This window comes from Lepisosteus oculatus, chromosome 6, assembly GCF_040954835.1.
Source record: "Lepisosteus oculatus isolate fLepOcu1 chromosome 6, fLepOcu1.hap2, whole genome shotgun sequence".
NCBI classification, from domain to species: Eukaryota; Metazoa; Chordata; class Actinopteri; order Semionotiformes; family Lepisosteidae; genus Lepisosteus; species Lepisosteus oculatus.
The window spans coordinates 52,303,820-52,320,681 of record NC_090701.1 but is presented as its reverse complement, the minus strand read 5'-3'; the positions used below and the strand labels follow the sequence as shown (position 1 = coordinate 52,320,681).

The 16,862-nt window shown below is 39.6% G+C and overlaps 1 protein-coding gene across 8 annotated transcripts in view; it reads left to right on the top strand.

Moving 5' to 3' along the window:
- The window catches only part of slco5a1 (solute carrier organic anion transporter family member 5A1), a 59,915-nt gene that overhangs the window by 13,283 nt on the left and 29,770 nt on the right, over nt 1-16,862 (top strand). Inside the window, exon 1 of one of the 8 annotated variants that reach the window (XM_069191557.1) lies at nt 4,552-4,638. The exons of the other annotated variants lie outside the window; for them this stretch is intronic. The gene's annotated coding sequence lies outside the window, so the exon portion shown is untranslated. Of the gene's footprint in view, nt 1-4,551; nt 4,639-16,862 lie in introns of those variants that run through there. 8 annotated transcript variants of the gene reach the window in all.

The window sequence follows — 16,862 nt, the reverse complement described above, 5'->3', positions numbered from 1 at the left end:
GCCCCCTGACAGGGTGCTTGGAAGGTTTGCACTGTGTTGAGAGTTGCGTGTCGTAGACAAAAATCCAAGCTTTCTGTGCTCTGCACCTGTATTTGACAAAGCTTCAAGTGGCGTTTTAACCTGAATCGAATAGACTGGAGGTTGTATAATTGTTTTTAAATCTGGAGGTAGTAAGCAATAAATAAGTAAAATGCATAGCAAAGCGTTGATATAGGCTAAGAATAAATGCATTTATGTTGAATAAAATATTTGTTTTTTTTCTGTGACCACTTTGACTGAAAGCAAACCTGCTGAATACTCTAATCTAATGGATTGTTGCTTTTAAAATCAGAAGAGAGATGCAAGGATACGGTAGGCAGACCACCTGTTGCTGTGATACGACCTGAAAGCAGTGGAAACTAAACACTTTCCACTGCTGTCACAGGGGCTGCATCTAGGGTTCTCTGAGCGTGCAAATGATGCATCACTTTTGTAACCTTTCCAGGCATCTTACAGGTTGGAAGGTGAGTCGCGCTCCATCACACAGCTGAGACGAGCAGGCCGTTTTCATCTAGATAGACCTGAGGAGGTAATAGAGGGAGGAAAAAAGAAAGTTTGCATCGCTGTTCGTAAGAGCCTATCTGCAGAGAAAATGTTAAAATGGCAACATCCAGAAATGTAGCATCATATGAAAGGAAGCTTGCATGTACAATTAAGTTTGTAATATTTATGCTAACAATACTTGTGTGTTAATGAAATGAAGCACAGTAGGTATTAAATGTTTTAATGCAAAATATATAGTTTAAATAAAATAATGCAAAAAGCAATAGTGGTTATTCATGCCAGCAATTACACCTTATGATTCAAAAACGTGAAATAACACAGGACTAGCCGTTTCTTACCTCTACATTTAGGATAATGGGTACAACTCAGAAAACCAGAACTGTTAAAGCTGTAATTGGGGCTATTGACAAATGCAGTTGATGCAACATTCACTGAGCAAGTGCCACAGATGCTGTTTAGAAATATCTTCACTCATCCTTTTCTATTAAAAGAATAAAAAGAACCTCCCACCCTCAACAAACCCAGCCATGCAGCAGAATATGTAACTTAGGTTTTTTCCCTTGCTGTTATGTTGACTGCCATCTCCCAGATTGTTCTTTCAGACTTTTCATTAAATCCACCATCAAACATCCTCTAGTTCTGTAGGGTTTGTTTCAAAGAGACAAACATGCAGATCTACATTATTTTTAGTCACTGTATTGGACTGCACAGGTGCATTAAATCTTTTTAATTTCAGTTTCTTGACCAAAATGACCAACTTGCAAACAATGAATGAAAGCCAAATACTGTATATTACAACAGCTGGTTATAACGAAGCACGAAATGCTATAGACAAAAATGCAAATTATTTATTTTTAAAGGGCTCTCTTATTAAAACTGGAAATGTAATGAATTTCAGAAAGTTTGGAAACACACAAAGGACACTGGTGGTGGTCTAGTTCAGCCTAATTAAAAGTGCAGTCAAGCCCAAACATTTTCTTTGCTTACCTGCAGTTGTATGTGCACATGACTGAGGGAATTAATACTGCATTTTTAACTCTTTATGAGTAATTCATGTTTGCTTTTACATTGCCCTCAGATTTTGAGTATGAGTAGGTTCAAAAGGATTAGTACATTTCTGCAGGTCCTATTTTTTAATAGAATTCCTCAACTAAGCCTGTTAACGAGCGGTACAATGCTTTGATCAGTCAGTCACAGGCAGGCAGACAGACAGCAGCTCAGACTGTGCTGTAGGGGACACACTGGAGGTCATGCCAGGTCAGATTACAAGGCTTATTCTCAATCTTAATATTTTAATGCAGTTTTGGCACTTGTTCAGCAACAGAGAGGTGCCAGAGAGAAAAATCAAAGCAGCAATCAATACCTTTCAGGATATTTCAGATGTTACCTTGTCATTGGCTTAAATCGAACTGTGAAAAAATGAAGTCATTAGAGCTGAACATTATACATGTGCAGTAAGTATTATGCGGTTCTCCAGGACTGGACTGTTAACTGTTAGCCCTTCACATCTTTCAACCTCCTTAGTTTTACATCTTGCCTACCCTGCCTTTTGCTTTCATATTTGTTAAATGTGCAGACAGAGGTGCCTGAGAGCCAAAACCCCTGCTTTTAAAATTAAAATGACAAAGTTTATTGAAAACAAAATCCTTGTACTGTAGTTCTTTGATGTGCACTAGATTGCTTATGTACTGGGAAAATTTCAGCACTGAGAAAAAGGGCATGAACTGTACTTTTTAAAATGGTTTCAAAATATGTTTTCTCTAGCAGCAGACATTCTTATGCGAATGTCTCTTTAATGTTCTTCTGGTCCCTTGGAAGTGAAATGCTGCAGTCTTCTGCCTGCATGCCAGGTGATTCCAACAGCTGCAAATCTGACGAAAATCCTCATTTTCATCGATCAGGCAAGATAACACAACACAGAAACAGATGCATGCAAAATCCCCTTCTCCCCTCAGGTCCGCTCATCTAAAAATCTCAACTCCTCAGTTGTTTAAAAGCGGTCAAATGATATCATTATGAAGAGTTTTAAAGTATAATTTATAAGTATAAATTGAATGGAAATTTTGCCTATTCTTTCTTTATACTGACGATCCCAAATTATTTTCCCTGCAGACCGAACGCTGCAAAATAAGGAATATGTGGCTTACTAAGGTCAAACAGCAAAAATCGTAGAAAAAAAAAATCTTGTGCAGAAGCACGTGTGCATACATTTCTGAATTGGTTCTTAGGGTGATTGCTCATGTTTAATGTGCTGCCTTGTTTTTGTTGACCGGACCAGCGCAGGACAGTGTTTGAGAGGTGATGGATGAAGAAGGTCCCAATCTGTATGTATAGTGAATGAGGGTGAATACCCATATACAAATGCAAGGGATTATTGCTGATATGCATGGTTTTGTAAATATGGGATTGACTTCTTTTCTCTTGAGTCATTCTAAAGGGGCTTCTGTTGAATCGGATGTGTGCTTGAAAAGTGCTGTGGGATTGCAGCATGGGCAGTTGGGCCCAGAATGTGACCCGCAGTCTCTTGGCAAGCTACACAGCTCACACAGGAGCAGACCAGCCCTCTGTGCAAAGCTGTGCTTCCCCCTCCAAGGGAATTCTGGAGGGTAATGCCTCCTTAGTAGTCTCATCTCAGGACATGAGGAGGTTTAATTAAAGAGGCTTGTGTTCTGTTTCAGCCAAATTTATTTTTGCATGTATTCTGTATGCCCTTTTCTGAATTTCTGTAAAGCTCTTTGAGTAGAGTGTCCAGAAAAATTCTATAAGTGTAAGAAATTATCATCTTCTACGGTGTGTGTAACAAGTGTCCCAAGTACTGTGCTTTTGTACATTAATAACACTTATCTGCATGAGCTCCAGGTTTTGTATGACCTGGTTAAAAATAAAAATAGCGGGCAGCGGACGTGCGTGGAGTAAGGAGCTCACAGCCAGTGCTCTTGATTTCTGAGCCTGCAGTAAAGTTGGAACCTGTGCCTGGGCTGCCCACTGAAGTGGCAAAGATTTTACTGCAGGGCATTAATTCCTTACCTTTCTTCTGTAACCATCTGGGGCCTACCTTCTGTGATGGAACTCGGACTGTTCGCTGCTTTTCAAATTCAATTCAGACAAGGCAAGATTTGTCACGGTATTCCTACAGTTCTGTCTGTAGCCATAATAGAGCCTCCATGTTCTAAGCAGCTAAGATAGAGAATGCATTACTTTTTAATGCATTAGATACTAGTACATGTTGCATATGTAAGCATAATCTGTGGACTTCTATGATTTTGCAGGTTTTTTTTGTAGGATGTTATATAACTTATTTTTTTGAAAAGGGGCAAATTCTTTCCCCATAGCATATGGTATGGTTCTTATCCCTGGATGTTATCCGAGTGACATGACGGTAATCTCTTCCATTAGAATCAATATTGTCCACATGTTTCAGTTATCATTTTTTGTTGGGAGCTTCTGTACTTATAAAATTACAGTTTGTGTTCTGAATAAAACAAATGGATCTCTTTAGGTTAAGCTGTATACATAAAGGATTAAGAGGAATTCAGTAATTTGATCATTGATTTAAGCATCTATGATTTAAACGTGAGTAAAAAAAAAAATGTCTGTAGAGGTCCGAGTATTTTCTACAACATTTTCTTCAGGCTCTATTCACATATTGCAGTAAAGATTCTGTAGTTTTGGTAAATTGGTTGTAAATTTGAAATCATTGCTTTTGACATCAAAGTAACATGAAATTCTTCATATAAAAGAGTATTGTGTGGCTCTCTCGTTGAGCTCTGGTTTACTTTGTACAAGAGCTGATTGTGCAGCAATTTTCTTCTAAGCTGTTATGCCAGGGACAGTAGTGACAGTGAGAGCTGACAGCCAAGGTCAGAGATAAAGGAGAGAGTGCCGTCAGTCCAGGACCGTACATGGAGCAGCAGGCCGAGAGGAAAGCGTGGCCTGGAGCCAGGGAGCACATCAAAGGCTTGGAAGCAGGTCCTCAGCCGCACGGTCAAGCACGCTTACAATGGCGGGCCTGGCTCTGTCCGCTCCTCTTGTCCCTCTCGCAACTGGATGTGTAGCCTGGTCGGTGCCCGCCGGGCAGATGCCATCCCGAAGTTGGTGAGTGACAGCTGTGGACCCGCCGCCCCCCCCCATCACTGTGCACCAACAACATACAGTAAAAGTGGGGTGCTTTTAAAAGTGTGATTATAGGGGAATCTGATTATAATGGCAACTTATCACAACTAGTCATTTTCATTTTGAGGGATAACAATTATTTTGTGCACTGTATTGGAACTACTAGAACGCCTCAATGTTAGTGTTCCCTTTAGTCATTTGACTAAAAGATCCAGGGATTCTAACGGTATCGGTAGCCTATGGCCTGACGTGATCTGGAGTGGATGTACGTGACCTTTGGACTCTGTGCTGCTGTAGATGTGCTGTGTTCTTGAAGCAGCTGGAAGGGCTGGGGAAATCGGGGTAAAGTACGCTGCTCAGAAGTTGAATCTGCAGAGGGAACACAAACCCACAACTTTCCAGTCCCCAGGAACCCATTCCCACCAGTCCGTGCCATCCTTAGCTGACAATGTGCATCATTTAAAATGTGTATAAAGAGATAAATGACTAATCCTGAAGTTATCCGAACAATATCCTTGAGGCTGACGGAGGAGGTGCCACATTTCCCAGTCCTAAACCAACATGGAACGCGTGTGGCTCTAGGTGCTCATCTTGCTCTGATAGCATGGCTTATTGAGCTCTGTGAGTACTAGACAAATCCCCTTGAGTTTACATAACATCTGGCCGAGAAGCAGCCAAAAGTGTGGAGCCGTTAATGTCATCTTAGAACCAACAGAGATAAAGGAATGATCTTGACATTGAATTGGATTTTGAGGTGACACCCATACTTTATTTCTGAATTATGGATTTCTGATTTAAATGGCGGCCTGTTTATTACTTTTGAAATGGAGTTAACAAGTATGCGGCCCTCATATTTCAGATACAAACTGAAACGGAACTTGAGGCAAGGCTTTTTCTATCAGTTCTGTTTAGCACGCAACAGCAGATAGGAGATATTACAGACTTCCTCCAGTGTCAAGGCAATTACAAGTGATTGTATGAACAAAATTATATAGATGTGTTTTCTAGATTAGTTACAGTAATAATTACAAAAGCTGGCATATCTTGACTCTCCACAACCTCTGCCCCAGTGTGAAGGAAAGGAAGACTGCACTCTCTCTAAGCAGTCAACCTCTACTGAGATTTTCCCTACTTAACACACTGCAGGATCTAACAGCAGTTCTGAAGAGCACTGAAGAGCCTTTTGAACACATCTGGGATATGATGCCCAAAATCTGCCCTGGGCAAGAGCCTTTATTGGTTGAGCTACACGAGTGTATAGACTTATATATAGTATAGACAGTACCTTGCAAAAGTAATCACCCCCTGTCAATAGCATCATATTTTCATGAGTAACAAGAACATAGGTACAGTATTTGTTTTTATCCAAAGCTTTACTGATTAAATTGAATGCTTAACATGTGAAGGAGGTCAGAAAAACCTGCAACGAAGATGTACATGAAATTTACTGATTGCATGAGCATTCCACCCTCTATATCAGTACTTGGTGGAAGCCCCTTTTGCAGCAATTTCTCACCTCGGGATTTTTGTCTCTGTCAGTTTTTCGAAGTGGGATGGTGAAATTACTGGAGCTGTAGTAAAGCAGTAAATCTGGAGGAGGAGAACTGTAAATGCAAGAAACAGAATCACTGTATGCAGTCATGATAATCCACCTCTTTTCAGACAGATCAGAGCCTCACTTATAATGCAGAATGAAATTGCCATTGATTGATTGACGCCAGATAAATTTAGTTTTATCACATGGTCCTCACCTGGGTCTTATTCAGGGAAGGCTAATAGGCTCTTGGCTACCCAGTCAAAAATGACCTTACTTCACACTGCAAGAGAGAGCAGACAAGCTTATTAGTGTCCCTATGACATTCAAAATGTCATCACTGCCAGCTACAATTTTCAAGACTTGAATTTTCTTTCTTTCTGTGTTCTTCAGAAACTGCTGCCTCCAGCCTGTTTAATAATCATTTGGAGCTACAACTATATGTTCAAGTCCTAGGCTATTTATGCCCCTAGGGTTAGCTAACTATTATTTTATGTCCCCTGCTACATGAAATGCCTTTAGAAAATGCCAAATGCCAAGCCTGTTTTGTCTTCTGGAGCTAGCAGCTGTACAGTATGTGTTTATGTGTAAACTAATATCACATATAGTGTTTCTCCAGTAAAGACTTTCCATTTTTGATTGGATTACAATGTACAGTTAAGATGTACAGTACATTAGAGAGTTTAGCGTAGTGTGGTTCAGATTTTAACAGAACAGTCCTTAGATTACACAGTATATCTACAGATATTTTCAGTCAGGGATTCTCTTATCTTTAGTTTACACTGAACGTTTATTTTTAAGACTACTGATAATGGTCCTGTGTCATCGATGATGATAAACTCTTGGGTCCTGCAGCACTTAATTTAATAAAAAGCAGGTATTTGTTTCTTGAACTACATTGTTGTTACCAAATATTTCCAATTGTAAGAAGTCTTTTCCTAGCAGTGTAGCTGGTCTTTATGCGCAGTGCAGGGAGCAGGTGTGTTTCTGTTCAGCCCTCAGAGCTGGGCTCTTTCTTCCTTGCCTGCTTTCAGTGGCACTGAAGTGTAAAGCTCCTCTGGTATATAACTCTGGTACTGTATCTAGCCTGGTGCTTATAAATCTTCAGCTGCAGACCGTTCCCTGTAGGGCAAACAGAGTCAGTAGTTGACATTGTTACAGTGGTTTAGGTAATCTGTTCGTGGCAAGCTGTGATAGCCCATGATATCTGTTCTGAAACCAGAGAACAGCTCTGATGTGCATTTCTGTTACATTAATTTAGGCTTATATAAACTATGAATTAGGGAATGCAGCCACAGAATGGCTGCCTCTTAACTACAGTATAACTATACCTTACTTTTCTATATGAATGTATTCATTAGACAGTGCTTGTTACCATGCCATTCACAGGTATAAAAATGGCTGTTTTGCATTTGCTGTCAAGCAGTTTGTATTTACGATCATTTATGGTCGTGTGATTATTTGGAATACAAATTCATTTTAGTTTTAGATCGTTCTACGGATATATTTGATCATATGAGAACATATTTAAGCGTACTTTATGTGCAGTCCAGTAGTTTCAAGTGACCTATCACTTTGAGTAGAGCTCGAGAGTGTAAAATTATGTCTTTGGTTGCACATCCCTTTAAGGCATTAAGTGCCTAAAGTCTGTAACCCGTTCAACTCAGCAAGCACATTGTGTAAGCATTTGAGAGGCTTTTACAAGCTTTTGCTGCAACCCTCTAAGTTGTTGTATGTCCTTGGGGTGGCCTAGTGAAAATGTGGACACTTTTCCAAGGCACTGTATCTCTGAAATGCTGATGAGATGTGGTATTCGTCACATGGAAGAACTTTGAATCGTTACTTTTGTCGGACTGATTCTTGCGAAATTATTTAATACATTGGTTTACTTCTCATTTTGGCTCATCCTTCAGTCTGCACTGTGGTAGGCCTTTTTAGTACTGTATATTTCATTGAATATGCTAGAAAATCGGGGGCAGCCCGGTAGCCCACTGGTTAATATTTAGATTTGCAGCTCTGTGGCCCTGAGTTCGATTTGTCCGGATTCAATGTTTGAGGTCAGATTAGATAGTTCTAATATTTTGAATGAATCGTCTGATAGATATACCGCCGGGCTCCAGTTTCCAGTGTCTCCTTGCTGTTGCTCCTTCTTGTCATGAAGAGAATGTAAGAGAACCGGTGGCACGTATCTCGTGTTGCATATTTCATAGAGACTGAATGGGCACTTTTTTTTTTACTGGCTACAGCAGCTCTATAAACAGTGGTACGTCACGGCCATGAAATGAAACATCAGTTTAAATATTTAAGGGGGTTAGAGTGCAGCAAATATTTGAATTGGTCAACTAAAGTGCTGCTATACTCTTGGTAATTTGTTATCATCAAATAATGGATTCACAACTCTTTGTGTCTTCATTCACCATCCTTTTTTTGCTTCAGGCCCAGGCTGATAACCCTGTGGTGCATTGTGAGGAAGATCTGAGGTTAGGACTTGTAAGAAGACACTGCCGTGTCAGCAGGTTGCCATGACAATGCAAGGTTTCCCACCCCTCTGTGACTCCTGTGAGGTCACATGACTTGATTGATTTTTCTGCTGGGCTCTCCTCGCATAACATACAGCGAACGGAAATATAATTTGCCCTTACAGTGCCAGGGTACAGTGAGCTCAGCAAGAGTGCTTGTTAGGGGATGCACTAACTTCTGGGCCTGGAACATCTCTGTATTATTTTAATTGTCTTTTCAAAGATTGCGGAAACCTTTTCAAATTCGAAATGAAATGTATTTAAATATTATGGCATTTTCAATATAGCTTTTGAAATTGTTGTAAGACGCTTTCGTTTTTGGTCTTCAAAAGTATTTCAGAAAATCTTTTTTTTTTCTTTTAGCACATCAGCGGTAAAAGGTAAACACAATACTGCATCATTTTTTGTCAGCAAATGTTTGAGAAGCCCAGTCAAGAAGACATGAAGGAGTTCTGGGAGGTAATTCTGTTACCTGTCATTTTCGAGAGTGGGCACTCTTGAAAGTCTAATGCCAGCTTGCCTGTGGTTAATCGTTCTTGCCCAAAGAGAACAGAAAGCTCTAATGCACGATATAGAAAAATACACCCCATTCTGACTTCTTGTGTTGCAGTTATTTCACCAAATGGTAACTATGTAAAGATGCAGCCATTCAAAATGTGTGGTAAAACCCCGTACTGCTCGGGATACTGCAGTATGTGATTGGCTGGCCAACCTTTCTCCAGTTATTAATCCAAGACTTTGATGCATAAAATATTTATGCTTACTTTAAATATTTTCAGTATGAAGAAGGTGGAAGGTTGTGTACTTTTGTCCAACTAAGCAATCTTGCTTTTATAAAATATACCTACTTTTTAATCAGTTTAATGTTTAACATGCTGCAATGCACAGTTTAAAATTATTAAAAGTCTTAACAGTATACAATTTAAGTTCTGTATTTGGCAAAAGATTGTCCCTCAGCATTGACTGGAATTCGAAACCGGGAGTTTTCTGCCAACAGCCCAGTGCTTCCCACTCATACTTTTTGGTTTGGGGAACATGTCAAAATCCCATGCCCAGAGACGTTCAGATATAGATAGCTGAAATGCTCAGTTCATACCCCAGGTAGGGTTAGGCCTGGTGCACGGCGTGGTAAGCGTATCCCAAAACTGAGTCGGTCGGATCAAAAGTTATAACCATAGCATTCACAGATTGTGAAAAATAACAGAATGGTGTTACAAAAGAACATGTGAACCTGAAGCAGATTTGGCAGAGAGATAGGGACTTGAAAAATCAGGTGCATTTCTGGTAAGGAGACTATGAAGGTTTGATAGGATAGTCAGAAAATTAGCACACATGAAAAAAAGAGCAATTCAGTAGGAAAGCCCTTAAATGAATTAATAGCAAACATGGTGTCATGGAAGGCTTCTCAACAGTTGGGCATTCAGGTAGATTGCCAGGGGAAAGCATTTGTTAATTTTGTTAAAGCAAGTCATTTTTTGCAACACACTAAATACATTTTTCCAAGAAAGTAATTTAGACTTTGTCAGTAAGGGAACTACTAAATAAAGATATAAATATAGAAATCTAAAGATTTTTTTATTCAATGCTGGTAGCAGGATGAACTAAGGACTCAACATCTGTCAGGTTGAGCTCAGTGTATATTTTGTCACAGAGTTGGTGCAAGATGTTAACAGTGAAAACAGGTATTTATAAATGACCCATTTCAAGAAGGAGATTTTCAGAATAATTATAAATCAAGCAGGATAGAGAAAGTACAGAAAACAGGTAGTTAGATTGATCAGGTCCAGAGAAGTGGAAAGGCTGACTCCTTAAACCAGCACTATAAAATAATTTATCCTCAGAGAGATCCTGCCATCTCATAGTGGATTTCTATCACAGTATATACAGTAGTTACACAATGCCTTTAGTTCCATCCATTTTCTAATATCTTTATCCTTTACACTTAAACCAGGGTCAGTATTTCAATAAGCCAATGGACCTACCGGTATGTTTTGGACTGCAAGAGGAAATTCAATTACCTGGGGAAAACCCACAAGAACCCAGAGAGAACATGCAAACCCCACACATACAATACCTCAGGAATTGAACTTAGGGCCTCAGCATGGCAAGATAACAAAGCTAATCACAGCTCAAATGCTGTACATGTATATGTGACGTTAAGCTTTATTAGCTCCACCTGGCGATTGTACAAGGATACATTTATCCTATTTCAAACAACATGCTGTAGGTTGCGCTATGTCCACCGCGTTGTAAGGCAGCATGCCTCTCTCATTTTGAATGGCTGGATCTGTATTTTTGCTAAATCATAGGTATCAATTAATTTTATGGGATATCTTGCAAAAGCAGAATGTATCTCCTGGTAAAAAAGACGGATTTAAACACGATTAAGATCACTCTTTCTATATTGGAGAAAAAGGTGCATGTGATGCCATTTAGCACTATTTGAGATCTTGTATTTGTACTGGGGACAGCAAGCGTGCCATCTGAGTTTATTTTTTAGGAAATATGTGAGTCTGCTGCTACTTGTGTAGATTGAAGAAGTTGAAAGGATGGTAATGTGGAGAAAATGACCTTTGAATTCTCCATTCCTATGAAGAGCCATCTCTCCTGAAGCTTCACTTGTCAGTGAAAAGGCTGACTGTCACAATTTTATATAGACGAAACAAGTGAAGCAGACCATGGAGTGAAACCTTTCATTTAATCGTGCAATGGCTAATAAAAAAACATCCATATCTTCTACTTCTATATGATATGTTGTGTAGGTGGATTGTACGGGTAATTAGAAATCCAACTGGAGAACCTGTGACATTAATCTAAATATCAAGTTACAATACATTGCTATGATACAGGTTTGCACGTTGATTCATGAGTGACAATTTTCCTTTTTGCATTTTTTCTGATGCAATCCAAAAAAATGAGACATAGTAATGGCATTACATAGATACTGTTTTGAGGTACTTCAAATTATCGAAAAGCTTGTACTGTGATTGTTTTTTTTTTTAGCACAGTCATCAGTTATAGTTCATGTGCAATACTTTATTGTAATAACTCGTTGCATGGATTTTGGTGAGCTCATGCAATTAAAAAACATGCACTACAAATGTACAACATAAAGCCGATAATAGACACACACCAGGAATGAATGAACAGTGGGACCTCACAGAGTTATCATGGTTCTATTCTAAAAGTCTACAACATGATTATTTCACCTCAACACCTTTTAAAGCTTACTCTGAAAATTCCCATTCCTATATCCTTAAAGCCCACAGAAGGTTTTCTGCCAGTGCTCTGTGAGAGATGTAAGTGAAGTGAAAACTGTGAAAAGCAAGGATACATTAAAAATGTTGGCATACCTTAGTAGGAGGTGAGCTTTTGCGAGCTGCCAAAAAGTGAAATCCTTTAAAACGCAGCTGGGGAAAGAAAATGCTCAACAATGCAAAATTAGCTGGACCGTGACAAACATTCTAATTCACAGCAAGACCACATGTGACTGAAGTGCAGTTTGCAACCACAAGGGTTTTGCGGTCAGCTTTACTTTTAAACTTAAGCTCTCGTAGACGTACGTTCTAATTTGATTAGAAATGTGTAAACCAGAGATGAAGGGGACCTTAATGAAATACCATATTCACAAGCCACAAAAGAAGTGCCTGCATACCTCTCACGCATTCATAGGGTGAGCAAATCGTCCGTCTGTATTGAATATGTATTGAAAGCACGCTAATGTATGGAAATACAGTGGAAAGGTAGAAGCAGCAGCAGTAGCTATATTTATATGATACTCAGTGTCCTCCAGATTTATTCACACCTCTGATAAAATAGGAACTAAAAACATCATTTAGCAGAATAAGATACAGTTCCGATAGTGTCCCACTTCAAAACTTTATATGTCATACTCTCATCATAGTGCCGTTGCACAATTACAAGAATTCAATGATGGTCATAATTGAATTCTGGAAGGCAAGAACGTCACCTTTTGTCACACTTAAGTATTGTAGTACAAATCTACAGTTGCATTCTGCTTTTTGGAAGTGGTGTGGATGTAATTATTTAGTGGTCTCAAAAGGGTTCCTGTTTCCCTGTAGTTTTAAAGGAGGTAACACACAGAAAATATACAGTACTTGCATGCATCATTATAGTTAAGGTCAGTGATCTTCAAAGAGTAAAGAGAAATGGTCATTGACTCCCACAATCTGATGCACATCAGTGTTATGCTTGACCTACAGAAAGCTTATGTTGAGAAAACACTCATGTCAACAGTGTAATATTGTGTGTGTGAGAGGGTCTATTATGTTTTGGGATTATTTTGCATCTAGGGGTCCTGGAGTCGAGATAGAGAAAGTGATTAACTCCAACATGTACCAGGCTGGACAGGAAAGTCAAGCTTAGCCAAAGATGGACCATGATAAGGATCAAAGCCTCAGTCTCAATCTTGAGACCTCATTTCAATTGAACATTGTGATTATATTCTTAGGCCATTACATGATCTCTTTTGAGATCTCTTTTAAACCCTTATTGTTTGCTTATGTGTTATCTTCATCATTCCAAAAATAATATCCTTTGTTTATATTAATATTTATATTCAAGTGTTGTTAATGTAACTAATATATTGGTTGCTAGTACATTTGTTTTACCCATTGTGGATCCACAGTGCTGTCCTTGTCTGCTACCACAACTGCTGTCAGAAGGTGGATATTCTAGGCCCCATGCGAAAACTTTGACAGATTGTGTTGCTAAAGCTGTACATTATAATGGTGTAGGAATAACGTGTTGGAAATCACTCATTGGAATTAAACATCTTGTCCCATTAGACCTTGTGCTTAGTAGCATAAGCTATGTACCCAAGGTGACTCATATCAGCTACTGTAGGTTTTCTACTACCATGTCTTTCAATTTGGAGATATACTGGTGCGATCAAGAATATTTGTGTGCCTTGCTCGATTGCCCAGTTATACACAAGCATGGCAGCTGTTGAAGGTCATCAAGACGGTGTGCTGCTCTTCTCATAAATCACAAAAATAATTGTCTTCATGCCATCTGCATTCTTCTTTTTGCCAAGCGATGTTAATTAATGTGTGTGATGGCGCATCTATGCTCTGACGTTTCAGTTTCTAAATTTACGTGCTTGGCAACAGATGTGATTCGAGAGGAGTGAACGAAGTGCGCGGCCAGAAGCACGTTCTTGTCTCTCCTTGTGGCTTAACCTTGATGGCTCTCTCCGCCTGTTGTAATTATATTGTCTCTGGATGTTCTGTATTTTGTGTGAAGTTAGTTCAAACTGGAAGAATTGCTGTCTTTGATTTGTAAAACAGTGGCGCGGTGAATAAATGGGCACAGCATCATAGCGTGCATCCTTAGGCTGGGCCCAATTCTGTCAAGCAAAGCAGTGTAGTGTCAAAAACTGAATGGTGACCTGGATTGCTTCCAGACTTTAAAACCTTTTTGGTACTGCTAATGGCTACAACCCTTTGTGGTTTAGGTGTGTTGACCAAAGGAAGTTAATCTAGATTATTTTGCTTTGCCTTTAAAGCCTTTTGTTTCAGTTACCAGCCAAGTTATAGTAATGTCTTCGATCAACGAGTTATTGCCTTTGCTTGCATCAGGTTTTACTGCATCTTTCACCAGATAAAATTGTATAGATTCGATTTTTTTCTAAGGACACCTTATAATTCAGAATTTAAGAAAGATTGCTAACAAGAACAGGCCTAGGTCCAGCTAACCCATTTACTACTGTGGAGCAGTTAGTAGTTGAGGTCTTGTCCCGCTGTTTCTTGAAACAAGCCAGGGTATCAGCCTCAACAACACGACAACATAGAGTGTTCTGTGCTGCCACAGCCCTTTGGGTAAGGAAGAACTACCTCCCGTTTCTCCGTTTTAAATACACTTTCACGTCGTCTCCACTTGTATTTTTCTCTTATTCTGAAAGAATTCCATTGGTACGGTTTCGTCAATGATTTTGAGGACTTTGAGTAGCTTAATTGGGTCCCCTTATAGTCGTCTCTGTTCATGTCTTTTTAGACATAATTTGTTTTCAAAACTGGCTTTTTTTATTAGTTACACGTGTGGAGTATTTTTGTGTGTAACATAACAAGGTTTATTTTTCAACTTTTTAGTCCATATTGTCTCCAAATGTGGTTTTGTGGGTAGAAGTTTTCCTGTAATTTGCCCACCAGCAATCTAGGCACTCTTGTGAAATCTTAAAGTCACCAAGCCTGGCCTCTCAGGCGTTGCTTAAGTGGGTCTTGTTCTTAATTAGCTGTAGAGTTGAGACATCACAGCATCTGGACTCATCCCTTCTCTGCAGGGATCTCAAGATGTAGTCAGTCCTCCCTCAGCTGAAAGGGTGGCTTTTATTCTGCACCACAGCAAACAACTCACTCTTAACCATTTATGAGCTAAAAAATTATAAAGTGAAGCTTGTTGTTAAGCGCTTTATAGTTTATGGTCTGAACGGAGAAATTGGAAAAGGTTGTGTGTTGTGCTGTAGGGTGATAGTCTTGTTGTGGTAGAGAGGTTAACACCTCTGTTGGCACCTAGGCAGACTGTATTTCAGGCTGTTAATGCCAGCACAGCTGCCGCCCAGAAACAACGGGATTTACTCATTTAAAAATCTAATGTATTGTCACTCTCTTTGCATCCTGTGTTACGTATATGAACGCAGAATGTAGTGCACCAAGGTCATTCCTTATCTTGTCTAAATTGTAGTAAAAATGCTAAATTTATGTTGGCAGTATAGTTATATAATTCAGTAAACTGAGAATTTTTACACCTAGCTGATCTTTATTTTTTTTACTTTGTGGTAAGTGTATCAGTCTGAGTAACTGGCCTTCAGGTTATAATATATAGAAAAGATGTTTACGGATGGAAAGGTTCTGAACTTTTTACCTGAATATTATGGGCTTTTTGTGTGTAATTTAAAAAAATAAATTTAAAATATGAACAGGAAGATAACGCATAAGGAAGATTCAAAACACTACAACTACTGCTCCTTCGTTGTCATTGTCATCATCAGGCTAGGAAGTTTACCTGTTAGAATTGTTTGAGCTGTCTGTTGGATTTTAGACATGGTTAGTGTCATTAATAATAATAATAATAATAATAATAAAAATAATAATTGCTTAAACTTATATAGCGCTTTTCTGGACACTCCACTCAGAGCACTTTACAGGTAATGGGGATCCCCTCCACCACCTCCAGTGTGCAGCCCTACCTGGATGATGCGATGGCAGCCATAGTGCGCCAGAACGCTCACCACACATCAGCTATCAGTGGGGAGGAGAGCAGAGTAATTAAGCCAATTCAGAGATGGGGATTATTAGGAGGCCATGATTGGTAAGGGCCAATGGTAAATTTGGCCAGGACACCGGGGTAACACCCCTACTCTTTTCGAGAAACGCCCTGGGATTTTTAATGACCACAGAGAGTCAGGACCCCGGTTTTACGTCTCATCTGAAGGACAGCGCCTGTTTACAGTATAGTGTCCCTGTCACTATACTGGGGCATTAGGACCCACACAGACCACAGGGTGAGCGCCCCCTGCTGGCCCCACTAACACCTCTTCCAGCAGCAACCTTAGTTTTCCCAGGAGGTCTCCTATCCAGGTACTGACCAGGCTCACACCTGCTTAGTTTCAGTTGTGAGTTGCCCAGCGATATGGCTGCTGGCGAGCCTGCAGTCGCTCTCCCGCTCCTCTCTCTCCCCTGCTTCTCATTGTCATTGTCTAGTTGACTTATGCTTTGTGTTTGAAGACTTGTTCCCTGCCAGCTTAGTCACTGTACCCTCTGGAAATCCTGCGCTAGACTGCAGAATTTTCACTGCTCTCTCTTTTGCCTGCTGAGAATTTTTAGCTCAGTTGGAAATCCAAAATGTTATTTTTAAGTTTAAAGCTAAAGGAGTGATGTTCTACATAAAGCCTTCACTCCAATTATTCAGAATTCAATTCATCAGTGTCTTGTAAGTGTTACTTTTCAGAGTTTTATGCACTTTGCAGAATAATATTGGTTCACTGAACAGGAACAAGCCATTTGTTTTGTCTTTTGTGAAAATGAATCGTGTAAGACTACAACACTTAAACCATATTAGTCCTGATCCCTGATAGCATGTTGAGCATGGTCCAGTACCAAGCAGCACAGATAAACATGATTTTGTCCACTGGA